The 27,664-nt window shown below is 38.3% G+C and overlaps 1 protein-coding gene and 1 long non-coding RNA gene across 5 annotated transcripts in view; one reads left to right on the top strand and one right to left on the bottom strand.

Annotated features, from left to right (window-relative positions):
* The window catches only part of DNM3 (dynamin 3), a 194,806-nt gene that overhangs the window by 82,871 nt on the left and 84,271 nt on the right, over positions 1–27,664 (top strand). The gene's annotated exons all lie outside the window — the stretch shown is intronic.
* LOC136992502 (uncharacterized) lies at positions 3,694–19,956 on the bottom strand. The gene is made up of 3 exons (XR_010884786.1): positions 19,694–19,956; positions 7,922–8,002; positions 3,694–5,979 (listed from the first exon to the last, which is right to left on the bottom strand). It is a non-coding gene; the product is annotated as an uncharacterized lncRNA (long non-coding RNA).

Consider the following 27,664-nt stretch of genomic DNA (forward strand, 5'->3'; position numbering starts at 1 on the left):
TCTTCTGCTAAATAGCTCTCCAGTTATACTGTGAGATTTTAAAGTGCTTCTGACAAAGTTGATAAAACTTCTGAGGTTTTCATTTAGTTGTAGTTTCTTAAATGGCAAGTCACTTTCATGGTTGCAGTAATCTTGATTCAGAGTGAGAGTGTTTATATCAATAATAAATTGCTACCCAGAGCTCATCTTAAGTGCCTTCTGGAGGTGGTAATAAGCTTTCATTTTTTATGAGTTTGTCATCCTGCTGACAATTCTGTCATGCCTGTGAACTCTGCCCAATGATAAAATTATTTTCCACAAGCCTAAAATGCCCCCCCCCTTTTTTTTAATTTGGAGGAAACTAAGGGTTTTGAAAAGTCCAACTTCCTCCTCTTCATTGATGCTTATTTGCAGGGCTACCATGAAAAAGAAAATTGCTGTATTTCTGCTTATTCTTTTACTGCTGGACTGCAGTATAGTGCCAGGCCATTCTTCAAACTGAATGGGACAGGCATCTTTGAAACCGTCTTGGAGTGTGTAGCTAGCAGGGAATCTATATACTTCTCTTTTTTTTTTTTTTTATAAAGCATTCTAGGTTGTATTCAAACTAGTGAAGCAGCTGAACTGCTGCTAATGTGTATTTTTACATTAAAAACACAGTTGTTACAGGAAGTGTTTGGACAACTGTAAATTTTTTATCTGTATTTTTCAAAAGCTCTAGATAAGATCCAGGGAACTACAGAATAGTAAGCTGTATGTCTGCAGCTGATAAATTAGTTGAAGTAACAGCAGACAATTGAACATAGTTATTCTTGAAATCATTCTGCAACAGAAAATCATGTCTGCCATGATTTGTTCTAGATTTTTTCTTTTTTGCATATTCAGCAGTAAAAGTTAACCCTTTTCTGCCCTCAAGAAACTGAATCCTGAGCTAAGAGAATTAGAAACAGGTAGGTATAGGACACATGGAACAGCAGGAACAAGCTATCATTTTCATCATCGCAAAAAAACATGCAAGACTGCCTCTAGGTCAGACTTTGTAGCCAAAGTTAATATTATCTGTTTGTAAAAGGGCAGATAGTAAAGTTTATGGATGATGATTGTTTAACTTAGTCAAGGCTAGGAAAGGTGATGGTGATCTTTAGAAAACCTAACTAAACTAAGTGAGTGGAGAATTTAATGGCGACGAAGTGAACAAATGCAAAGGAGTAGTGTCAACTTGCAGAAAAGCCCCCTTGAGTTACATCATAAAACTATGTTCACTTTTATCTGGAATGCTTGGGCTATGGATCTGAGAAGGAAGATAAATATTATGTGGGGGAAGAGGAGGAGGGTTTGAGGAAGCATCTCCATGTAAGGAGGGAATATCTGATACTCGGTTGTATAGTTTGTCACCTTTCTGTTAACCAGTTGATATCAGTGACGCTTGGGCAAGGTCTGATACAACCTAGCAATCCTGTTGTTTCTTAGTACTCCACTGCAATCTGACCCACTAATATCTATCTATATATTTTTTTTACATTTGCCTCTTAGAGATTTTGTTACTTCTGGCCAATACATGTAGGAATGATCTATGTTTATAAGTAGCGTTTTCCATTATTATGAGAAATGCAGTGTTGCTCATTTTGCACCTTGAGCTTCATCTGTTGGTTGTGACGTTATATGAGACATGACAAAAAATCATGAGAATTGGCAGCAGTTTATCACAGTGCTGAGCAAAGATCCCCTTTAGTAAGGACCCCTGTATGAAGACTGCATGATGGAATAGATGCATCTTTAAATGCTGCTTTGTTTTCTGACCAGTCTGGCCTTGGTAATACATTTTGGTTTGCTTTTTTATAAGTTACTTTTGTCCAACTCCATGTGTGCTGGATACCCTTCCACCAAAGTCCCTCAGTTGTGTAGTTCCTGTGAGTAAAGCAAATAATGGACAGATGAGCCATAACCTCTAAACACTGTCTCCTGCTCCCAGTCCTGTTCCCTCCCCCTACCTTTTTTTCACTTGCCCCCCTCTGGCCTGCTCTTCCTCTTCATCAGACATTTAACTTAGATGCTTGAATATATTTACTATTCTGCCTACTCCTTAGCAACCTGCTTTTTCCTTTCTCTACCCTATTCCATTCTTCTGCTCTTCTCCATGTGTTTTGCCTCACATTTGCTGCAAGAGTTTGCAAGAGAGATGAATGGGAAGAAAGTAGAGCCAGAGGGGGTCAATCCAGCTCTTTTGGGCATCTAACAATGCTGAAATTCATAGCAGCTAAGTTTTCGAGCCTGTTTCCTGCATATGCAGTGAGCAGAGGACAACTCAGTGCCCCTGAGGTGGGTACTTCAGCTAGCTGATGTTGATATCCTCCCTTGTGTGTATATAGAAGTGAACAGTGACAGGAGATTTGGTACTGATGCCACTTTTTTTTTTTTCTCCTCATTAGCAGTCCTGGTTAACTTCACCCTAGTTGTAATGTGTGCATCATTTTGTGTTCTTTATTGTTCAGTATTTTTATTGCCTTTATAGCCAGTGGTCAAAGTTTACCAATGCATAATTAGAAATGTTTGAAAATAACCATAGTACCACAGATCAGGAATCTTCATGCATGGGTAACTTCATGCTTGCTTAAGTTTTCCCAGCTTAAGTTTTGGTGTATGCACATGTGCATGTAACTGAACATCTGAACTGATTTTTGGGGGGAGCTGTATATGTTTAGCACAGTTCAACTGTTAATTTTTTTTTTTTACTCATGGCACAAGTGATTGTAATGACTGAATGGCAATGTTTAGTTTGCATATAGGTTTTCATTCTTGTTAAAATAAATATCAGCTTTGTTGAATTGTTATGGCCTAATGGGAGTTATCCTCTCTGCCTGTCATGTTATACTGCAGGAAAGGAACAGGATATGGAATAGCTTTGACATTTCCTTAGTCACTGCTTACTCATACACAACACACAATTACTGGAGATGCAAAATTAGCTGAGCTAAGTTAATTTTCAGAGTGCTGGAGAAAAGCATGATATGCCCTGGATTAACACTGTCTTCGTTCTTGAATGCTGTGATCTCCTCAGACTTTGTTTTAGCCCTGAAACACGTTAATGTTAAACTTTTAGTTCCTTTATAAAACCCAGATGTGCAGCTGAATCAAGCATTTTTCCCCCCACTCAGACTCAAATGATTCAGTCAGGTTACAACATCACTGAAAAATCATTGTTTCTCTCATAGATCACCTCTGCCACAAAGTAATTGTAGTATTCAGTAAAGCAAAATAATTGGGCAATAAAGAGGAAGGAAGCATTTGAGTGAGTGTAGTGGGATACTGTTTACTGGCTAACAAAAGCAAAGGTAGATAATAGATAAATTTGCAGTGATATTTTCATTCCTTTCCAGAAAAAACTTTTTGAAAATAGAACTGTCTGGATGATTTAAAAAAAAAAAAAAAAAGTGCATACATTAAAGAAGTTTCTACTTTGAGAATTCTATGTGAAATGTTTTGGGTTGGGAAATGTTTTGTTGGGTTTACACTGCTGTTTTTGTCTAATTAGAAATCAAACCCCTCAAACATATTTTTTATGAGCATTCTTTCTTCTGCCCAACTGAGAGACAGTTTGTTGTTGCTTTTGTTTTTTTCTGGCAAAATTTTGCGTTGCAGCTATTTCTATGTTTCAGTAACATAATACACTCTGGGGGCAGATCTTGGAGATCTTTGACTCTAATACCAGTCACGTGAGAGCAAATGCATGATTTATTACTTGAGAATATTTTTGATAGTAAAGCATGGAGTGTGTTGTTTTTTTTCCAGGGGGAAGGGAGATCAAGGAAGAGAAAGATGCAATTGAAAGAAATTAGTGGCAGAATGATGTTAACTCTCACCTCAGTTGAAGTCTGTGGTTTGCGATGCCAACATTGTGAATGATCCCAAAACAAAAACATCCATCCTTTTCACGTTTAGGAATATTCTCAGGGGAATTCTGTTATAGAAACTGATCTTAAAATGAACACCAGCAATACTGCTCAGGGCCTCTAAAACTGAAAGCCATTTCTTCTAATATTTATTGTCTTTGGCAGAACTATCACCCTCTCTTTGTATTAACTGCTGCATGAAGTGTCGTCTTTGTCTTGCCAAAACTTCTGTTCATAATATAATTTTTTCTTAAGTTGACTTACTTTTGATAAAGACTTAGCAATAACGAGTCAGGTTCTTGAATGTGAAATAGAGAGTTCCCTTCCTGAGGCTGAATGTAGAAATCAGTCATCTGAGCTGTGCGGAGATGTGTGCTCTAAGAAGAGGTGATTGTCAAGGAGCCTCAGTGGAGTTGCATTGCTCCAGCTCCATGAAATATTTTAAGTGTGGCCACCTAAAAACTTCATTCATTCTCTTTTATGGCTTTTTGAGTTCTAAATCACATTTTCAAAGTTTAAGAAGTAATATCCAAGGAGCAGTCAGGTCATGAATATCCCAGGGTAGGTATAAGAGCTGGGTATTGTTTGGCTTTTCTGTAGGTTCTGATGATTTAATCATGTACTGCTTCCATCAGTCTTGAGTATCTAAGCATAAATGTTTAAATCGGAGTTAAGGATCAAGTTAAAAGCGTTTTGATTGTTCAGAGATGCTGAGGTGTCTTGTCAGATCTGCTCTCTGCAGAATTCATGTGAACTGTTGAATGCTGATCCTGCCATGTGTAACTCTCGTATTTGTATTTTTTTAGGGAAATTTTTTCTGAAAATATGTGAAGCAGAAGGGTTAATAAGGAGTAATAATCTTTTTGTGATTTACCACACATGGTTACTTTACAGTAAAGCTCTAGTGCTTTGCCTTTTCTGTTGCTTTACATAACAACATAAGGAAATGTGTGTTTATCTTGGCTTCACTAATGTCCTCTCAGAAGTTAAGACAAGCTACAGTCAAGATACCTGTGAGCCACTGTCCATTGTATTGGTCAGGTGGATATTTCTGAGTTTTTGACAGCACCGAACTGTCTAAATTCGCTGCAGCTATTCCTCAATAGTTTAGTAAAACATACACTGTTGAGGTTTTTTGTTATGTTGGTGGTAGAATTTCCTTTTTCTTGAATTACCGAGTATTTTCAGAATGTTTATGTAAGTTTCAAAGTAACTAAGCAACTTACTAACTGAGATGGTTTGAGAGATAGAGCTGCATGAGGAGGACTATGAAGAGCTTTTTAATGGTCAGTTATTTTAAGTTCCTGGTTTCTTTCTTTGTAGACCTTCCTAATCACAGCAGATGATTTAAAAATGCCTCTTGTGTCCTGTACTAATGATGAACACCTAGATTGATGCCGCTTGGCTTTCACTCTTCAGAGGTCAAAAAGCTGTGGGCTTTTCTTTTTTCTTTTTTTTTTTTCCCCTCCCCCCATTATTGTTCAAAATCACAGCATAACTTAACCTGTTGCAGTATAGAATCCCCAAAAGGAATAAAAAATAATATTGCACTCCTCCTTTGAAGTCTGTCTTTCTGCTGCAACATCTTTTTCCCCCCAGGATCTTTGGTGACTCTTCTCCTCTCTTCTTTTGTATATTTGCCAAGCTGATCCATGCTTTATCATCTCTCACCGATAGTAACCTTCACTGTGTATTTATGTGTTCCTTTCATGGCAATCTCCACAGTTTCATTCCAGGCCTCCCTTTGCTGGTGGAAAGACCTTTCCTTGGATCTATAGAATTACCCGCCTGTCATCCAGTTGAGGACTTTGGTCTAAGACAGCAAATACATTAAATTAAAGTGTACTCTTGTATGTATGGTGCTTAACCTGTTGAGGATCTGGTCTTGATAGAGGCCTCTCCAGGTACTATTGTAATACAAAGAATTTGCAAGATAAACTTGCCCGTATCATTGCACACATTTCACGTATTTACAGTAGTTTCCTATGTTGCTCTGCTGATGTCTATCCACTGTGTGAATTTTAGTGTGTTCTGAAGACTGTCTGAAGTTTAGGGTTGAAAATTCTGGTAGATCACTCTGCTTTTGATCCCCAAATGGACCTTCAGTCATCTGTGGAAAAAACGGAACTTAATCAGGGACTGATTAAAAGCTAGTAGGATTCTCTAACAGAATGAAGGGCTGCTACAGAGTGTACGATCTTTTACTGCAGCTACAAGGTGTGCTTATTCAATATGTCTTTTCTAAAAACGGTAGAAAAGCATTTTCATTGTACCTTAAACCAAAACATTCCCTTGTACATGCAGCTCTGTCTGGGATTGGATGATAAGAACAAGACACATTTTATGGGCATTAATGTTGCTTGCAACATTATTCACAAATGTAATATATGTAGGGTGAGACCAGGAAAAGCAGTTTGGTGGATAAATTGAAGAGAGATTCATGAGAATGGTGAGCGTAGGTGCCTGAGACGTTATAGATGCCTAAGTACACTTCTGTAAAGCTCTGCAAACAAGCAGGTTTCACAAGCATAACTGAGCATCTTTACTTCTGAAAAACCTCACCTAACAGGTCCATGTATTACAAAAGATTTCATAGAACAACATTATTTTGCAGTAGTTTCTTCTCCATGCTCCTCTCTAGAATACTTCCGCAGGACTTTTGGTTGTTAATAAGTGCATTAGTCTTCCATATAACTTGTAAATCCCGTGCATTCAAGCATTCCAGCTTTTCTGTGACCTCTAATGTGTCCATATATCAAATGGTTACATTAAGGAAATGAGAAAACACTGTCAGGTCCATGGCCCTCACAGTCACTGGTTGCAACCCAAAACACCATTTGTAAACATAACTTTCTGCATCCCATTCCAGAAAGTCAAATTTTAATGATCTTAGCAAAGTCAAACTGTCAAACACGTGTATCATGTACTTGTGCACATAAGAAAAGGATTCAGACTGTGTGCTCCACAGACCAGAGTTGGCTGGAAAATACTGGGGAGATGTCCTGGGTCTTCCCATAGCTTCCCTCCACAGATGGACCTATACAGTGGAGACCACTGGATTTTTACTTTTTGCTCAAAATAGGAAGACAAAAAGAAGGAAGACAAAATATTTGACAGTAGACATAGCACTAAATATTAGCAAACTGAAAAGAGTTGGCAGAGCTCTGGGAATTTTCTGAAAGTAAATTCAGAGTTTGGATTTGGGAAGTTAAAAGTGTAAAAAGATTGGGAAAAAAAAGTAATGGGAGAGTGAAGGGGAATAACTGATAGAAAAGTTTGTTCACTTAAGTTCGGATTTGTTTGGAGGTGACTTTCATATGAAGACACTGGGATTAGAAAGTGTTGTCCTAAGCCCGCTTTTTCAATGACCTGTCATAGCATGGAGTGCCTGGACTCTGGGCCAGCCCTCAAGGATGCCAAGATCTGAAATGCCAGCTTGAGCTGAGCTATAGACTTTATGGGGATGCTAGGTCTGTTACTGGATTTTAGGCCATGTGATGCTGTACAGATAGCTCGCTAGGTCCATACATACAAAAACTGTATTTTTAATTCCATGAATATATATTCATATATTTAATATTTTAAAGTTTTCTACTGACTGCATCTTTCCCTAGGTTGTTTTTCATTTTTTTAATGTACAATATAAGGAGATATATAATCAGCAAAACTTTCACATGTCAAAGAATTTTCAGTCCACAAGTCTCCATCAAAGATAGACCTGCATAACAGATAACCTTTGATAGGTGTGTGATTTTGCTGAACAACAGGAATAGTATATAAATGTACAGATACTAATTTTAAAGTTAAGGCTATGCCTGTCAGGCTGAAAGATGCTTTCATCCTTATTTTCTCAAAGACAAGACATCAGCACATCATGATTTCCTAGGCTTTGCTAGACTTGTTCTTTTCTTCCACCTGCAACTATGCAAAACATAAAAGTAGTCTTACCTTTTACTGGGATCTGTATTGTGTTGTTCTGATATGCTAACCAAGTAATGCTTATTGAGAACACAGTTTTTCTCACATACATCCCTTCCTACTTGGACTTTTACCTTGAAGGAAAATAGGGAAGGTATTCCAAGTTCTTCTTCTTCATTCTTGCCTCCCGTTCATGCCTCCTTCAAAGCCTTTTTCTAAAGAAGAGGAAATCAAAACAATTGTTGACTCATGGCACCAATAAAAGTGTCTGACCAACGGCAGCTCGTCCCTCATTCTCTGTCACTGACATGGAAGTCCCCTGCGAGTGGCCAGGGAAACCAGGAGCTTGCTGCTTTCCTAAACCTCCCATAGGCTCTGATGGAAGCATGGTATGCTCACTTTTGGTGTTTGTATGTCACCAGGAACAGCTGAGAGTGCCAGAGAAAAAAAATCATTAGTACAAGCAATGAGGAATAGGAGGAAAAGATGCATTTTATGTAAGCAAAGTCAGAAAGTGCTTGGAACTAATTACTTAAAGCAGCTAGGAAAACTGATGGAATATAATAGTTATGGAGGCTTCTTGGCAGAAGTACTATTTATTGGCTGGGCTTAGTATAGCACTGAGCATGTCAACTGGGTATAAAATCATTAGCACTGGAAAAATCCATGTGTCGTGAACAGGCATAAAATGCAATAAGCTGTGTGCCATGGACACAAACTTAGTATGCCTGAAAACAGGAAACTCTATGGCAGGTCCACACAGCCAGCATCATTTGGGTATGCATATTTTATATATACTGATTTACTGACCAGATCCAATAGTACTTCTTATGAATGATTTGCCCTGACGAGATAGAGCACAGACGTGCTGCGATGTTTTCATACAGAGCGAGTTGTCTCCTAACTCCTGTGCTGACAAGATTCTGAAAGTGGGCTTCAGATCCAGATTTGTGGGAGGGATTTCTCAGTTGACTGTCTATGAAACATTGCATGAAGGAAAATGGAAACCATATGCAATTCACTACACAGAGATCTGTTTTTCATTTAAATCTTTTCCTGTATTATATTTTCTGCTAGTAGAAGAGAGAGAAACAAACTGCTAGTTGGAGCTTAAAATAAAGGGCAGTGTATTTTCATATATTTAGAAAAATTGGTATTTGATTAGTAGTATAATTTTGTGTAGAATTCTGTAGAAACAGAAAAATTTTGTAAATACTATGCCGGAACATCCATTGTTTTAAATCTTAGTGGATTAGACTGATATGACATCAACAGAACTGTAAGGTTGCTGACTTAGTAGAGCTGCACCATTCTAGTAGTGGCACCACGATGTAAAAGTTTTGATGAACTCTGCATGCAGAACTTAAATATTTAGTAGACTCTAAATATTTAGAGTAGAACTCTAATATTGTTCAAAAAATTCATGACCTGGTGTGGAGTTATGGAAAATTTCACCATCTCTGAAAACAGTCCAGTCGATTTAGTCAGAGTCTCAGGGTTTGGTGTTTTTTTTTTTTTTTTTCTTCTAGTTTTGAACAGAAGTTCCATTTTAAAAGTTCACTGAGACTCTTTACGGCCAAGGTAGTCCTTTGTGTTTGTACAGATCCCAGGAAAAGCAGTGACACAGGACAAATAAAATTGAATACAACACTTTAAAAAAGCTGAAGTTTTTAATATATTGGATATGTTTTACTGTAAGTTCAGTCAGTGAATAAAAGACCTAACTTGCTTGAAAGGGAATCTGTGAAAATCTTCAATTCTTGTTCAGAATCTTGGACCTTTTGGAAACTATACAAAATGGAGATCTTCAGTGATAATTATCAGGTGCTCAGCAGTACATATGTGTGAGTAGTAAATACCTACATTTGTCCAGTGATTGCAAGCTGTTGAATGTGCTATCCAGAAATGTAAACAGCATGGTAAGGAATCTCTTTTATTTGGTCAGAGTAATAGTGAAAATTAAGCAAAGGAGAGGGATCCTCAGATTCAGTTTTCTTAGATTTCCAAGGATAGAGTTATCTAAATCATCTTGGAAAAAATAGTAACACTGTCATAAAGGAACACTGCAGGCTTTCAAAAGTGTTTCTGTACCTACTGTCAGCTGCACAGATTAAGGAAGGTTGAAGGGCCAGTTTCAGTTGCTGGATCTCTTTAAAGGAACTTTCTGTATTTATATGTAACTACTTATAAGAATGTTAAAATTGCTTCTGAGCACAAGAGATGCTTTGATCAAATGATAGTGCACATTTTACACAGCGAAGAACTTCACAAAGAGGCACTAACCTCACAAAAATAATCAGAGGAACTTTCAAAAAGCCTCAGCAGATTGCATGCCGATGACGCTACTGTCATGCTGTTGGTAGAAATCTGGCTTGATTTGATTAACAACAAAGACCTGAAGGCACACAAGGGTAAAACTGGAAAGCAAGTCAGAGAAGCTATTGAATGTTTCTGCCGTTTTGTCAATGTTGCACAAGTCACACATTCTATCAGAGTAACTGAATCCTGAACAGGAAAATAAATCTAAAATGTAATTCAATAGAATACAGTTCTGAATTCCTGCTTTTTTTAACATCAAATACAAGAGAGAATTGTTTTGACTTTATTCTTCTTGAAAAGGTGTTAATGAGATGTACCTAATTCAAGAATTCAGTCCATTTGTAAAATGCATTGAGATTTCTCTGTCCTGTGAGAGTAGCCACAGTGTAACTTGGGATTGGTGCAGACAAGCTTCATAGCAAACCAGGCATTGAAAAAAATGGATATCATGTTATTTATGTAGTGCTAAAGTGCAAAAGAGCAGACAGGAGGAGATTGAATTATTGTATGCTTGTGTCTTATTGGCAGAATGTGTAAGTTCTTATTTTGACTGATACAGAACAATTTGTAAATATATTTCACTCATCAAAAATCTCAAGTTAAACGAAGAACTACAGCAACATGATGTTATTACTTATTAGATATATTTGCCTGGTGTGTTTCATTCCCATCCAGTGCTCTTTGCTTGTGTCTTTAAACTGTAAGCACTTCAAAATATTGTCTCTCTGTGTACTTGCAGATCTCAGTGTGAGGGACTTGGACCTAAGCTATGGCATTTGGATCCTGCAATAATGAAAGTGTTTACTACCAGTAATATTAACATTTGGCTTGTGCTTTGTTTCATGGAATCTTTTGTTTTTAGAAGTTTTCTTTTGCCTCCTTTAATTTTGGAGGGATGGGAAATATTTTGTTTCTCAGGTTGGATAAATCACAGTGCTATCTTTGGTGTGAAGTTTTCATTTAGAGAGAAACATGTTTTTCTGTGGAAAATTTAGCTATTTGAATGTATTTGAATTATCTGAAATTTTATTTATATACTTTCTACCTGTTGAGAAATATTTGTGGTGTTCTTTTAGCTGTCGTTCATAATTCAAGCCCCTGTTTCAAAACTTCATATTTGTCATACTTTGAGATATTGATAGACTGTTGCCTTGACTAGGAAAAACAATCTCCTTTCTTCACTTTGAAGATTCACCAGGCATTTAATTATGTAAAGTGAATATGCTGCTATTTTAGAAGTCTGTTATGTTTAAAGAGATTATACATTCAATCTTATATCTGTTAATGTTTTGTTCATTCAGAAAAGGGATGATAGAAAATTTCCTGTGGAAGACAGCAAGCTTGTATGAATCTCCATGTAATGTGAATATTTCTTTTCATGACTCCAGTTTAATGTCAGTTTATGATGCCATTTGCTTTCCTTTAAAAAAATTTTAAAAAAGCATGATGTCTTTTGCAATTGTAATAGAATCATAACATGGGAGTTAAACAGAGATGTGTAAGTTGGTCAGTGATAGGAGAGAGAGTAATGTATAAAGACAGTATCTTATTACTTGAGAAAGGATGGTCATAACAGACTGTCAGATGTGATAGGTTACACAGCCCACTCAGTAATCACAGTGTCGCTGTCCTCCGTGCTACCACATCATCCCCGCAAATCAGCTTGTTCTGAATGACCCATCTCAAAGCAAGCTTGAAAAAACAATGAAGAAACCAGCTCCAGTGGGTAGATTGTACTCCAAAGAGAGGCTGTAGCCCTACATGATGTCTGTGTAAGCCTCTTTTCCGAAGACTGAGACTATGTATGTGTGTATATATACAGTCCTTTATATTATGAAGAAATCAACAGGATCTATTCTGTATTTCTCACTGGTTGTTCATTTTCATTATAGTATAGACATGGGGGTTAAAAGACACAGCAATAATGATGTATTCGACAGAAGAAGACGCTGAGAGCTAAGTCTCCCTTTTCGAACTCAGTAACTTGGCAACTCCTCTGTCCACCTGGTGATCGGTGGCCTTACCACCACCATACCAGCATCATCATTTACCAGTCCATTCCCCTCACCTCAAGGACCTTCAATCCATCCCCCCAGTGACTCTTTCTCTTCTGCTGTTACCTCTGCAAACCACAACCTCCTAATAACTGTCATCTCAGAGGACGTAATACTGCATTTCTTTTTGCCGCTGCAGTCCCCTTCCTTCACAGAACCATTCTAGTCCCACATAACCATTTCCATACTGTTCTCCTTCATGTCCAGTATATTTCAGTCACATCAGAAACCTAGTGGCAAATTGCTTCTGTATCTTAATCATCCTTCACCAGTACTTCACCTCAACTTCGTTGCCTGTGACATTACCCCAGTTCCCAGGGATTCTCTCTCCAAATCATGTTGCTCTTTTCAAGTTTCTTTTTGCTCTCTGCACAGATCTCTCTCCAGTGTGATTGGTGGGGTTAATAGTTCATTCACTGTGCATAAAAATAAAAAACAACCAAAAACATTCATGTGTCCTTATGGCTATATATTGAGGGCAAGTAACTACCAATTTGCCAAAAAGGCCAAAAAAAGACAAAAACCATTTCTCTCAGCTTTGGGCTATTTGTGGTGGTGTGTCTAGTTGTGATGAGCTTGAAAATTCCGCCAGAGATCTGGTTTTGATGTGCCTTTTTTTTTTTCTTTTGTATTCAACTGATCATACAGAAAAAGCCTGTTAGTTTGTAGCCAGTCTGCCATAAGCTGTGATCTTATTAGAACATGTGTGTTTGGGTTTGGGAAGAACATCTTCTAGGAAAGCAACCTGTGGAAATCATGTATCTTTTGTTCACCTACTTGCAGCTGCAGTCTAATCTCTTGCAAAATCTCTTTCTATATAGAGGTTATATTTATCTTCACTCTCTATCATAATTTTGGTATTTTAAAATAATTAATAATGATGTCTGGTAAAGGCCAAAAAACTAATGGTAAATTCCTTTTACATAGCGTATGTGCATATAATTAAAGAAAAACATTCTCCAGAGCCAGGAAGTCAGAAATGAGGGCTTGTTTTATGGTATCTAAAGGTAACATCAGGGAGAACTATTAAACACATGCCCAATTTATAGTCTTCTGTTCAGAACCTGATATTTTAGACTGTGCTGCACTCTTCGTATGTTTTTGAAGATGTTGCTGATTCATTTTTTTAATGTAGCTCTGCTCCTATCTGTGAATTTCTTTCTCTTTTATTTTATACCTGGTCCTGAACATGCTTATCTGATTGAGTCATAAATTGTCTATTTAAAAATAAAAAGCAAAGAACCCTTCATCATCTTTGAAGTGATTGTCCTTAGCTGCTTTATATAGGTAGATCATAACTACATCACATTTGTTTACCCCCTTTGGCCTGTCTTGCCTGAGTTAATTAGTGCCTTGACTTACAATGAGAGTGATGTGCTTGATTCGAGGTCAAAAAAAGTGAGGAGTAATACTAGACTGTGATCATTGCAGCTTTTATCTTGGTCCAATGGATAGCTTTGAATCCTCTATTCCTCAGTTATTTCCTTTGCATCTTTCCTGCAATATTGTGAAGAAAAAAACCTAATTAGAGGTACAGTCTTGACTGTGTTTCTGAAATCCTTAAGTGCATAAAATAAGGTAAGATTTGGCTGATTTCTTTTCTTTTTAACTGAATGCAGAAATATTTAAAATGGGATTCCTGATTTATGAAACACAATAATTTTTTTCTCAAAATACCCACAAAAATTATAATTCCCTTGCTATTTAGTGTCCCAGTCTCCTGCAGCAAAACAGTGAAAGTGAGAAAAGATAGTTGGATTTGCTAGAAACAGCTGATATTAGACTCTTGCTTAGTCTCTGAAGGTTAAGAATTTTAACAGAAAAATGGCTCTTTCACTGTGGGATTAGAACAGGACATAACACTGGCTACCTAAACATACTTTATCACTCCTACTTGTACAGATAAACCTGTAAGTATGAACTGGTTCCTTGCAAGGCTTGTCATTGAGAAAGGGAATTTCAATTTTTTTGCCCCCAAAATTTGAGTCAATAAGATATTTATACATTTAAATGTTTTTAAAAGTGCGTGTAAACATAGTTAGAAAATTCTTCAAAGAATTTTGGCAGATCCCAGGAGGAGGCAAAAAATTGTTCAGCACATCTTATGAGAGAAATGTTATCAGATTAACATCATCTTGTGGATAGTCTCCAGGTTCTTATTTCTGTGGATACACTGGGATATGGGCAGCCACCCAAAAATCTTCCTGTGATGGTTGCATGGTTAAGGATAAAAATTAAACTTGTCCATAGCTGCTAAATTCTCCAAGGCTTAGTGAGAAAAGTGAAGGTGTTAGATGGGTCCTGAAAGAGCATCCAAAGGTTGCGATAGGTATGTTGGAATATCTCATCAGCTGACTAATTAATGAAGAAGTTGGTATTTAGTTAGTACCTTCTGTCTCAGCTAAGCGGCTGCTTACTGATGGATCCTAGTTCTGTCTTAGATTGTCTAGAAACACAGATTATCAAATAAGCACCTTGTCTATTGTACATGAAGATGTGTACCTTGAATTGGTTTGAGCATATGAAGGATGTTCCCTGAATGTGCTTACTGAGCAATTAGAGTTTAGCCTTGAGAAGCTCTTTCCATATATTTGTTATTTGCTCTTCAGACTGATGGTAATATTGTTCTGAAAAATATTTATTTGGAAACAAAGATGTTACTCTACTGTGTTTGGGGAGAAATCCTGCTTTCCTGTCCTTTAACCATCTCCTATCATTTCTGAAAATAAATGCTCACGTTTGCACTATGCAGCATAGAAGATTTATATTGAGGCTGTCACTAAAGCATGATTGTGTGTATTCACAGAAGTCTGTGTTTGCTTCCATATTGCTTTTATAATAAAGTTACATTTTACCTAAAAATGCTGCATTCTGGTTTCCATCTCCGTTAAGAGCCACTGTAAACTGTGTTATGGAAATTCCAGAATGAATTGCAATACCAGAGACCTGTTTACCTGTTTCCAATAGAAGTGTCAGCCCCAATTTACCTGAAATGTTTAGTCTATTTAGTGAAAAACTTGTATTCTCTAAGGGGTGTCTCATTCAGGACTCTGTCCAGGCTCTTCCCAAAATCAAAGGGAAAGTTTAAGAATTCTTGCAAGTGCTGGATGGCATGGGAAGCAACTTGAAGAGGAGATAGATAGATATTCAGGGAAATATTATGTCTCTACTTGTATTCTTCTTAGTGCTGACTTAATTCTTTGGGGTTTGGATTTTTGTTTCACTGTTTCCTTCTCTCTGCCCTCCTCAGCTCACACAATCAAGAGAGTAGAGTAGACACAGTAATTTGCTAAGTTCGGTTTGCTTCTGCCCAGTACGAATACCCTAATGCTTGAGGGGAATTGAGCAACTAAAATTAGACAAATACCAGAGACTGCAAGGTGTGTATTACCTTGGAGATGTGGCATAGATCCCAGGCTGAGCTGGCAGAGTTTTCATCCATGAGCTCTCAAAATGCAATCAATGAGACCTGGTAATATGGGACTGTTTTACGGTCATTTTTCAAAGTGGGACTGCTGTTTACTAATCAGCACTGGTAGCTTTCCTCAGAAATCTGTTTGTGGGCTATGGAGTAAAAGTATCATATCTATATTAATCCAGTGCCACCTGCTGAGCCAGCAACTGCATTGTACACTGTCTTTTCTGATAATAGGGGCTTGTTGAGCCAGGTGACACTTACTCTGATAATCTGATTTAGATATAAAAGCTACCTTGTTTGAAAACATATTTCTGGAATCTTAAAGAGGTAAAATTGCTTTCTGTTTTTCTTTAAAGTTGTGTTGGATAAGATTTGTGCCTTTTTCTGCAACTCAGAAATTTTGCTTTACTAAATAGCACTATGATCCCTTAGTAGAATGAAGGGAAAACCGGGATTATTTCATTTATTGCTTTTTTTGCGATATTCTACTGCAAAACTGCAGTTAAAGTGCTGTTTACTCTAGGTTAACCCCCACCCCCACCCTCCTTAATTGTTTGCTTGGTGCTCAGAGAACCCAGTTCATTGCTAGAAGAAGGAGAAGAAGCCGAGCAGCTTGGCCAGTCAGCGTGCAGCTTGCTGCAATTGTTATACTCCTCTATTGTGTGGAAAATATGACTTTTTATAAGCTTGGTAGTGCAACCATGAAATGAGACTTTTTCAAAATGTTTTATCCATAAAAAGGGAGGATTTCAGCAGTTGGTCATATGCTCTTAGAGGATACTACAATGCAACCTGTAGCAGGGTTCTTTAGGTGTGTGCTGTATAAGGATTACAACCAAAGTGCACATTAATAGAACATTATTTGCAAAGTCAAGCACTCAGAAGCTAGGAAATGCCAGATTTATGGTTGTTTGTGCAAATGTACTTCTCCCCTCTCGTATGTGCTTTCTGCACAGTGAATGAGGCAGGATTCCGGGAGAAAAATAGTGCGCAATCACGTAATCAGATACTCAATCACAAAGCCTGCACACAGGGAGCAGAATTAAGGTTGTATGGGCAACCGTAAATCTGACATTCCCTCAGTCCCCGATATTTGATGTTGAAAATATTTCATTTAAGTTGCAACATTTGTTGGTTTTAGGTATGATTTTCTAACTTTGGAAAGGAAAAGGCTGAAATACTTTATTTATGCAACTGCTGGGATTGGATGCAACTGTAACGATGGTAGTTCAGGGTGAGGGGCTGAGCTTCACAGCTGGTCCCTTTCTCAAGTAACACAGTGTGTGCTACTCCAGCCACGGATAGTGCAGGCCTGGGGACATTAGCCATGCTTGCCCCAGTAATTAACCCTCTGCAACTGCAACCACTCTCCCTGCATTTGGATCTTGTACCTTCAGCACTGCGACACAAATCATTGCCAAAGGAGATAGAAGGATTAACTGTGGTGGTTGGCAGGAGGAGAAAATAGTTGCTGTGCAGTGGGAATTAACTGCCAGATTCAGGTATTGTGGGTATGAGGAGTCCCAGCCTCAGTCTCCTCCTTCTGGACTAAGAGAAGTGGAACAAAATTTCATGGGATGGAAAAAAAAAAAAAAAAAGATCCTGGGTCAAGGAGTTCTTTTCTTCTGCCATGTTTTATCAAAGGTCTGCCGCAAACAGCACGGATTTGAGAGATCTTCAAAGATAAACACAAGAAGGATTGATAATGGGAAATGTTAGGAAATTTAAGTGTTTTAGACTACTATCATCTGCTAAATTTGAAACGATATGCCTATATTACCTCTCATACAGTGCATCAGGATTTTTGGAAAAAAGAGCAGCGTGGTTGTAAGAAGTTTTCAGTTCAATGTATATTCAGTAAATAGTCCATTGAATCTGATGGGTAATTGTTAAAAAATATAACAGCCGTCGGGGGAGGGGGTGCAAGAGGGTGGAGGCAGGAAGCAAGTCTATAGCTATCCGAATGTCTCTGCCAGCAGCTAACTGCTTTTGGAAAAGCTGTGTAAGCTGGGCACAGTTCAGCTCCCCTGTCACCCTGCCTTGACAGCTCCATCACAATGTGGAATTTAGTGTGGTGTGGGAGCACAAGTGGAACCTGTACATGCAGCACTGTGTTTGGGTCAGAAAGCTTGCAGTGAAGTGCTTAAATTCTTGGCCTTCGACCCCTTGCTTTTTAATACATCACCTAAGTTCTGTAGCTCTCATGTGTAACTGCACTGATCAGAAGTGTAATGTGAAACTGATTTTGCAAAACAATAAATTGCAGAGAGTTTGAGGAAACAGGTGGTTTTGGTTAGTAAATTGCACATAAAATACAAAACATCAGTAAATGGAAGTCTTGGCCCCAGGAGAGGAGAAGCAATGTTTAGCCACCCTTGCTTTCCCTATTCTGCTGATTGACTTAAGCTCACTTGCTTTTGGCCCCAAAGGGGGCAGTTCTAGCAGCCTGGAATAGCCAGAGCACAGCAGAAGTCCAGGCATAACCTTCCTGTCAGCATGCGCTGAGGACTGTAAATAGCAAGTTATAGCAGCAAGGAATCTATGAGCTCCACATGGGAATACCTCTGATATGGGGATTTCCCAAGTTGCTTGATGTGCCAACTCCACGGACCTTGTTAGTGGCTGCAGTGGCAGGATGTGCTAGATTGTCTGCACCCCTTCGTGGTTTTACAATGTTTCTGTATTTTGTGATCTCGCAATGGTCTCAAAGACAAACAAAAGCGTAGTAAGAAAGGCTGAAAATATCCTTCCTTTGCAATTTAAACTGAATAACTTCCCACGAGGCTCCAGCTATCTGCAGTAATATAATTTGGTTGATATTGAATTAATCTTACCAACTTGGTGCCTGTGGTAAGGATGATGGTTGCTTCGATCCTTACTGTGCCAAAGATGTATAAATGTAAATTGTATTTTCTGAACTGAAGCTGCTCTTTAATGTTGACTTCTAGCTGTGTTGCTGCTAAACCCGTGCCCAATTCCAAGACTGCAGACGCTCACACACAATTAATCTCACAAATTTATGAATGCCAGAGCATGGAGCAAAATGAAAACAACTGGAGGAATGTATAAGGGGAATAATTGGACTGTATCCAGATGTGCATGTGTAAAACATCACCGATAGACTCCTCCCCCATATCCTGTCTGAAGAAAGGAATTTTTTTCAGAAATAAACTGGGGTTATTTGAAAGAAGTTGTGGTGTCTGACTGAAATCTAATAGGCAGGATTAGTAGTAATTAGGTTCATTCTTTGCTCCCTTTTATTTTTCCTTTTTTTTCCCCCTTAACTCTTTTGGTATCATTAAGTTTAGCAGATTCATTGCCAGGTTGTGTGCTACTGCTGCAGCTTTTGATACATGTATTTGAATGGCATGATAGAAAAAGAGAAGCACAAGGATCATATGGGTGTGCATGTTGAGCATTGTAAATTTTATGAGTAGCAGTGGACACTTAAGTTGTCTGTCGGGGTATTTTCATGGCAAAGGCTGATTAAGAGGCAGAGGGACACTTGAAAGCTTTTAAGAGATACTTTACTAAACTAAAAGAAAGAAATGGACCTTCCCCATTTCTTATTTGCAGATAGGGATACAAAAGAAGGTAACAATCATGCCATTACACAGATTTTGTTGAATCGCCGACTAGGAGGACTGTCACTGTGTATACAGTTAGGGCCAGCATTTTTCCTATCAGCCACTGCTTTAGACTTCTTTCTGACAGATATATGATTACAGTCGGGATGGGAAGAGTGGCAAAGAAGGAGGGAAGGAGAAAAGAAGTCTAGACTGGAAAAAAATTCAGCTCTTTCTTTACTGCTTTGCTAATAAATCTATCATTCCCCTAATGATTTTGATGCACTTTTTATGTTCTTCCTCTTTAATAAATTGCAATGCCCACCTTTAAATACTTATGTGATTTCTCAGCACAAACTTTTCCTAGACATTTTGTAACACTTATTTTTCTCCTCAAATTAAAATAGCAGGAACCTTGGCTGAGTTTCACAAAACACCCTCACAGGCTTGCTCTACTGTCTTATGTTTACTTTGGTTCTGTACCCAAATAGGTTGAGAAAAAGAAAGAAGTAGCACTGAATCTTCTTAAAAACTGCAGTTATTACTTACTGTGTGGAAGACTCGTAACGTTCTGGTTCTTTTTCTAGTCCTTGCTCACACAGCGTTGTCCTGAAGCCAAGGACATGAAAATAAAAAAAAATTCTTTCAGATTTGGACCATGAGACTCCAACCACCTCCCTCCACAAAAGCCTTTATCACAGAAGCCCTCTGTGCCGATTTCTTTGCACAAAACCGTGTTTTGGATTTCAGCTTTTATTTTAGCTCTGTTTAAAATGGAGTTGAAGTAATAGTACAGTTTGGCTTCTGTTGAAGGGATGGGTCAGAATTTATGCCTTCTGTGCTTCGAGAAGCTGGGCTTTTCTATCTTTCTTTTTTTCTCTCTTTCTTTTTTTCTCTCTTTCTTTTTTTCTCTCTTTCTTTTTTTCTCTCTTTCTTTTTTCTCTCTTTCTTTTTTCTCTCTTTCTTTTTTCTCTCTTTCTTTTTTCTCTCTTTCTTTTTTCTCTCTTTCTTTTTTCTCTCTTTCTTTTTTCTCTCTTTCTTTTTTCTCTCTCTCTCTTTTTTTCTTAATGAAAAAGGACATGCTGACTGTCCAGGCAGGCTTATATTGTTGCCAGAGATGTAAAATTCTTGTACTTAAACTGAATGAACACAGAGGCATGATACTGTTTTTATACCAGGTATAAAATTGCCAGACACAAATCTGATTTAATAGAATATGTTTTTGAACTTAGTATCAAAATGTTTCCACTAGAATATGGTGAAAGATATTTTTGAGGAAAAGCATAGTCTTTGGAAAAAGAGCCCCAGAGGTGCATCTGAATATGCTTTATACTTGGAAAGACTCTTATAAAAAATATATAATAATTCAGAATTGCCACAGCTCGTCATGTTGATTCATTGAAGTTGCAGCAGCTGCTGAGGTGAGATTGAGTTGCCTGGGCAACAGCACATATTGTATAACAGTACCACACCACCATCAAACCAGCGAGGTGAGAAGTAGTTTAAAAACGTTACTAAATTTTTATGATACGTCTGCTACATTTTCAGCCTTGTGGTTGGCTGAGTTTACCCAGCTTAGCCTTCGCAGAGCCCAGAAAGCTCGGCTGCTGAATGCTTTTTGTTGAAGGGAGGAAGGAGGGAACTCAATCTGTGTTTGTAAAATGTTGAAGTTAAGCTGTCTCTATATAACTGTTCTTGTTAATTATGCCCACACTTACATGTGGAGTTGCTGCTGTAGGTGTGTAAGTGCATTTCTCTATCCCTTTTATACCTTCTCTTACAAGCAAGAGTGACTTTCTTTCACTGTTTTGGGTGATGAAAACAGGAGGTATTTAGAAAAGCCTATTAAAACTTTGGAGAGAAAACTCAAAAAGCATGAAATTAGCCTGGTTTTACATTTCATTACAAATTCGACCAAAATCCATAAAACATTCAAATGGCGAGGTTTTTTTCTTTTGTGACACCTAGGTACCGTTCCTGCTGAAAGAAAAGGGAAATTTTCTTTCTTTCCAATCCTTTGTGTTTCCCATAGCTGCTTAATTTCACAGAATATATGATCACTTCCAACCACATTATTCACAAGGGATATCTGTTTGAGTGCCCCACCCTCTATATCATACTTTCTGCTAGAGGACTTCAAATCTATTATTTTACCAGTCTAGTGACCTCCCAAAGATACTTAAGGCTCTTTTCAGCTTTGTTTTTACTAACAAGCTCCTGTGTTGGTAAAGTGATTAGCCATATAAAAATTTCACCTACCACCACCATTGTTTCACTGCCTTTTGATTAACCTTGTCAAAGATTCAGATAATCTTGAGTCTTTTTTTGGACTGAGATAGTTGCTTGTAAGTGAAAGTGCCATAATACTCTGTAGTATCTGGATGGCTTTGATTAGAAACTAGGCAATCCACTGGCTAGGTTACTTCATATTTTTAAACGTAAACCTGAAAAACAAAAAAGCACAAAGACCTTAAGTAGAAGGGGAAAAAAAAGGCAACAAGAGGGGCAAGTGTTGTGAAAACCTTGCAAACCGTAACCACCTGGTTATAGTAGTGAGTTCAATGTATCTTAAAGGAGAACTAATTCCAGTTGCAATATCTAAAAACAAACCTGCAAGACGCTGCCCAAAACACTAGTTAATAATTACTGCATACAGCTTGGAGACTGTCCAGATTCTACAGTGCTGTTGGATCCTCTCATGGATTCATGCATACCACAGTGATTATTGAATGCTTTTTCTTCTAGCTCCTTTGTATGTTCTTACTTATGTGATTTGGTGCCTCTAGTGTTGAGCTGTGGAACTATTGAACAAAGCTGCATCAACAGGAGTATGTATGGTAGCATCTCCGCTCTGTGGTGATTTCATGGGCTGTGTAAGTTCACTTGGTTTGTGCATGCCATACAGATCTGAACAAAATGATTTCTTGTGCCTGTGAGCTGATATAGCTATTGAATATTTTGTAAAAGTTAGTCATGGTGTACTTAGAGTAGTTGGAGTCACTTGCTGCAGGCTGTTCTTGAGAAGCAGAGTGCATTCAAAAGGCATCTTTTCTGCTCAGCTGTATTTCCAGCAACCGACTTGCACGTTCAGTGCCTCGCTTGGCAAAGGGAGGCTGTGGGAGTGTCCTTGGGTACAGTTTGCTGCACGGTCACACTTGGAGCAAGGGCAGCTAGGCCATGCCCATACCATGTAACGATGCTCACTGAGCAAGCTTGTAGCTGTTCTGGAACTGAGAACACCATAACCACATCTACGCAGGGCCTGTGCTGATAAGCTTTTAAAGGTCAGGGCTGACTAACCTGGTTACAACCCCTTGGCAACAGATCTATCCTACTTGCAGATTTGTGCACGGTATCTTCATTCAGTGCTACTCTGCGCAGAGTGACACAGCACCTCTGGTTATAAGCAGTTTAGCAGGGCTTCCTGCATCTTGTTCTGTTGTGTCCTTAACACAGGCGTTGCTGTATTCTCTTTTCCAGTATTGGTCAATCCAGCTAATGTTTGACATTCTTGTCTTTACCCTCAGTATGCAGAGGAGCCAGTTCTGTTTGCAGTCTTTAGGATGTGAATAGTGTTCGCAGCTTCATTGCAGGAATTTGGGGCTGATCCTTTCAGTCTGGGAATTCCTGTAGTAGCAAAATGTCCTTGCCTCTTCCTCAGAGCTAGACTAGATGCTGGTGGGGGTGGTGGAGGTCTATTTCAATTTTCTGGGGTTTCTGAATGGCAAACCACCAACCTTTCATGGCAGGTATGATGACAAGCTGTGTGATGACAAGCAGTAATCAGAATATGGCTGAATTCTGCTGAGTTATCCCTCCCTATTAGCCACAAGCAACAGAACAAATAACTGCAGGGTTTTTTGGCTGAAACATTTTGTTAATTCCTTATTTTAGCTGCTTGGGTGAATGACTGTCTTTGCTGGCCTATTAAATCTTCTATTAGTTTTAGATAATAACTTGAATTTTGGAAACTATTTTCTATTAGATGAGACAAGCAAATTCATGTCTTGGCAGTCAGAGCAAAGCCTGAGAACCAGAGCAAAACCCATCAGGAAGGGGATTAGAAAGTTAATTAGTACTCAGGCTGTCACTTTTCATGAAGGTTCCTGAGTTCTGTAGAAGAGAAGCTTCTTCTGCCACAACTTTGAAGACAGACTTTTACCTTAGGTTCTAGAAAATATTTTATAGGGCACCACTATTTTTGATTTGTTGATAAAATTGCTTTTGGGGAATTGTATAGCAGATGCACTTGTCTGTTCCTTGTTTCCATTTGTTGTGGTGGTTATCTTACTCATAGTTCAGGTCCTTAGACCAATACTGTTTGATTTCATTCTATTTTTCTTTGTAATAGCAAATAGAAATGTTGATATTTAAATGCGCTTATTTGGAAGAATTACCATGACTTGTGTAAACATGCTTTCTTTTGCATTGATGTTTGTTCTTGGCCAATAATAGGGGCCCAAACCACCACCCTCACATGCAGTAGGCTAAGTCATTGCATCATCTAGTGATTCAGTTGTTTTTCCAGGCTTCTTTGCTGTCTGTCTGTATACGTCGTTGTCATCTCCACTGGAGATGTGCAGTGAAGCATTGTCCATGCCCTGTGGATGGAGGCTGATATGGATGTGCATGCAGTCTGTATGCAGCATCTTTGAGTAGGCTACCTGGATTCTGGAAATCCTGGATAAGTTGTCGTGTCCCTTCTTTTCCACTAAGGAAAGATTTCCATATGGGTAAAAAAGAATGTTTCCAGGGAAATGTTGTCATGTGGTGCCTTAGCTGGAACACATCTATTTTACTGATTGCTGGAATATGAGGCCTCAACAAAATTAAAACACTGAAGCAGGAATTGAAGGAAATCATTAAGTATGAATTGGTGTACACTTGGGTTCTGTTAAAGTAAAATTTGCCATTTCCCCATCCACACTGTCATTTAACAAGTCAGAGAGACTGGAGGTGGTTCTTGGATTGTACAAAGCATCAGTGCAAGAGATGACAAGGAGCCCAATCTGAAAATAAGAGTAGTACAAATAGGAATGTTCTTGTTTGTTTTTAATAGTGTGAGAGTAATCGCAGCATTGAGATGAGTTACAGGACTGGGCCCAGTATTGCTTCGATTATTATTTTTTTTTAATATGACTTTTAGTTAATCCTTGGCTATTGATGAAGGTTATGCACCAGAAAGTAACCTTCATAGTATGTGAATAGCTTTTATGAGATGCATCATCTTTTATGAGACATACCCCATGTGCTAATCCATGTTTCTAAGTACATCTAATGTGTTATCCGTGTACCTAAAAGGCTTCCTATTGGTTTTCTATTAATGTTATTACCTGACTAACAGGTGGGAAATAGAGGCAAGGTAGGGATTTAAATATTTTGCAAGAAAGGATGTTCTTGTAACTAAAGCATAGGATGAAATGTTCAAGGCTATCGTTCAGTTCCTACTACTTCTACTGGTTATCCATATCATTGGTAAAATCGCTGTAAGGAGATACTGTCAATCTAAAATCAGACTTCAATCTGTAATTTTGTTATCTGTTTTATGTAAACCAAACATTGTGTATTTGATAGTTCCTATCTTGAGTCAGGTCACTGTTTTGTCTGCTCCAGTATGTTTGTCTTGAGAGCAGCAAATGCCACATGCTGTAGAGGAGCTAAATCTAATGGAGTACTAAAGTCCCCACAGCAGATGGTTGGGTAGCATTTGGCTTACTCTCTGGTTTTACAAAGTTTTATTTTCCTTTCATGGTTTCCTCTTTTCTTTTCTAATGCGGCTGTGGTTGTCCATAGGAAAGGATTCCTGGAATCATATTGAATTCTTAGTCTCAAGGATGCTTGGCATCAGTGGAGTCCATAGCTTAAGTATGTGTTATGTTTAAAGTAACTTCTGTTTATCAGCTTTCACAGAGGAAATGCAGAAGTCAGCCACTTGATTGATTTTGTCTTCTGTTTATGCTGGAGAAAACAATATTCACAGACATAGGAAACTGATTGAAAAGCTAAAGAGTGATAGTTGGGTGCAGAGAGGAACAGGCAGAAGCTGAAATTGATGAATACAAGAGTATTGTTTTTGTTAGTTTTAAATTAAAACATCAAATTGATCTCCCTTTGACCTCTGATCCCTTATTGATGAAAGCCTCATCCATACAATACTGTGCATCTTCCCTTTAGGAGTTCAATTTAATAATATTCAATTTATGTTTACAGAGAGCATTTAGATCCTTTACGCAGTGTTGTAGAAAGACAAAGCATGAAAGCTGCCTAAGCATTTCAATGCCACTGCTCAACAATGGGTTAAAAAATACTGCACATTTTTTGGTAATGTTAGAAGCTCTGATGGGTGGAGTACAGCAATGGGCGTTTTAGTGCAGATGGGTTTACTAACCCTTTGCTGTACAATCCAAATATGAAAAACTGAGGTAAGGGCCAGCAAGAAAGTGGATTCTCAGGAAGCTGTGTTTAACGAAGGCCTGTTTGGAAATCCCTCCTGCATGAAAGAGATTTAGTGTGTCCTGCTGCAGTAGGAGCAACACTTTTAACGTTTTTTAATTATTAGCTTTTTGTTGTTAATACTGTAGGAAAAGGATTGCAAGAACAGCTTTAAAGAGTTAGGAAAGCTCACTAGCAACTAGTTGCCAAAATATCTGTTTCTACGTAACTCTACCAAAGTTAGAATAATCAAATTAAATGAAGGATGGTTTGTACATCTGGTTTTGAATCTGGAAATAAGTTGATACAGGCAGAGATTCACTGAACAGTTTAATTGCTGTCATAAATTTACAGTAAACCTTGTGGAAATAATATTTTCTTTTTTCACTGTGAAGATTGGTACATCCTTACATAAAGAGAAGACTGCTTCCTCTTTTGTCCTATTGTTAACAACTGTAAATTTTCAGTTAGATTTTGTAATTGGTAACTACACATTAATCCCATCTGTATGAAAAATTACAGAAAGTGTGAGCATCCACAGAGCTAAGATGGTCAATAAGCTGCACTTTTAATGACAAACTCTAACAAGAAATGCCTTTTAATTATGCTTTTCAAACATAGCCTCTGAAGATTCTGCATGGGTACTTTGTGGGAAGGCATTCCAAACTGTGGGAGCAGAACAAGTGCCTTTAGGCATTTTAGGTCAAAATGTGAATAAGGGCTTAAGACATTTATAGCTTTGTTTCTCCTTGCTTATGAAGAAATTTATCTCAACAGTTTAAGGATAGCTTATATAACAAGCTTAACTTGGGGATAACCAACACTTCTTTGGCACAAATTACATGAAGCTTTGAATTGTAAGGTCTCTAGTATTGCCATAATTATCTTCTTTGCTGTGTACAGTGCATATATTTCTATAGTCTTCCTTTAAGATGCATGAAAAGATTCTTTACTATAAATTATTTGCCACTGAGGCGAGAGAACAACACCCTGCTCCACCAAACAGAAAAGACAACTAGCTGCTCCTGAACTAGGCTGGTGCCTTTCCTGAAGGGGATAAAGGAAGGTGTGGTGCATTATTTCCCAGAGTCTTGGCCCTTTGGTTCTTGGAGCAGGATGAGATGTTGACCTCTGCTCTGGAAGATGACGGTGCCTGTATGGATTGAGTCTCCTACTCAGCTGGACTGGCCATTGCATGATGGGGAGCAGATGCCCCTCTTTTCAGGGTCCTGCAGTGTGGTTTGGTTTGTACCAGCAGCTTATTCTGTAGACTGGCAGCTCTCATGCTGAGTAAACATGGGGTGCTGTTGCCTTTCAGTCACTGAGAAGTAGTAGCACAGTTCTTGGTAAATCAAGTTCTATAGTTCTGCAGCTGGACCATGTGTCTCTGTTCCAAGCACCTCCACTCACCTGCAACCACCACCCAGTACCTTCTCAGGGAGCACGGCATGGGAGCTGGGACTCTGAAAAAGCAGTTCTGGGGAGAAGGAACTAGAACATGCAGGACTGCAGTATGCAAAAAAGTCTGGGGCAGAGCAGAGAGAAGAAGAGAGAATGTGCTCAAAAAGGTTTGCGAATCTCTTCCTTAGGCTGTGTTTTAGATCAAGAATTACATGTCGTCTTGTACAGCCGAGGTGCTAGCTGCATTGTCAATAGCGGAGTAAGAGTAGGGCCTAGTTCCAAGGAACTCCTGTGCTTTTAAAGTTTGCTTTTCTGTTTAGGTAAGATTTACATGTGTCAGTTGCAGAGTTTTTCCTCTTGTGAATTTATACTGTTGATTGGAAGGGAAGGCACTTCACTTGAGAGAAGTGAAAGAACAGTGAGTGTGTGTCAGTATTGAACTTAGCAGTTTATATTAGCGCTTCATTTTCTTTAACTTTTTTTTCCCCCCTAATATCTAACCTTAATCATCCTTCTTGCTTCTTAGTCTTTTTAGTGAAGACTATTGTGAGAAAGCATTGAATGCTGGAGTTTTCTCACCACTGCTTTATTAATCAGTTTCCCACTCATCTGAGCAGTTGATCAGCTTTTTTTTTTTTGGGGGGGAGATGTCTCTCTTTTAATTAGAAATACCTGATTATCATCAAG

This window comes from Apteryx mantelli, chromosome 8, assembly GCF_036417845.1.
Source record: "Apteryx mantelli isolate bAptMan1 chromosome 8, bAptMan1.hap1, whole genome shotgun sequence".
Classification (NCBI taxonomy): Eukaryota; Metazoa; Chordata; class Aves; order Apterygiformes; family Apterygidae; genus Apteryx; species Apteryx mantelli.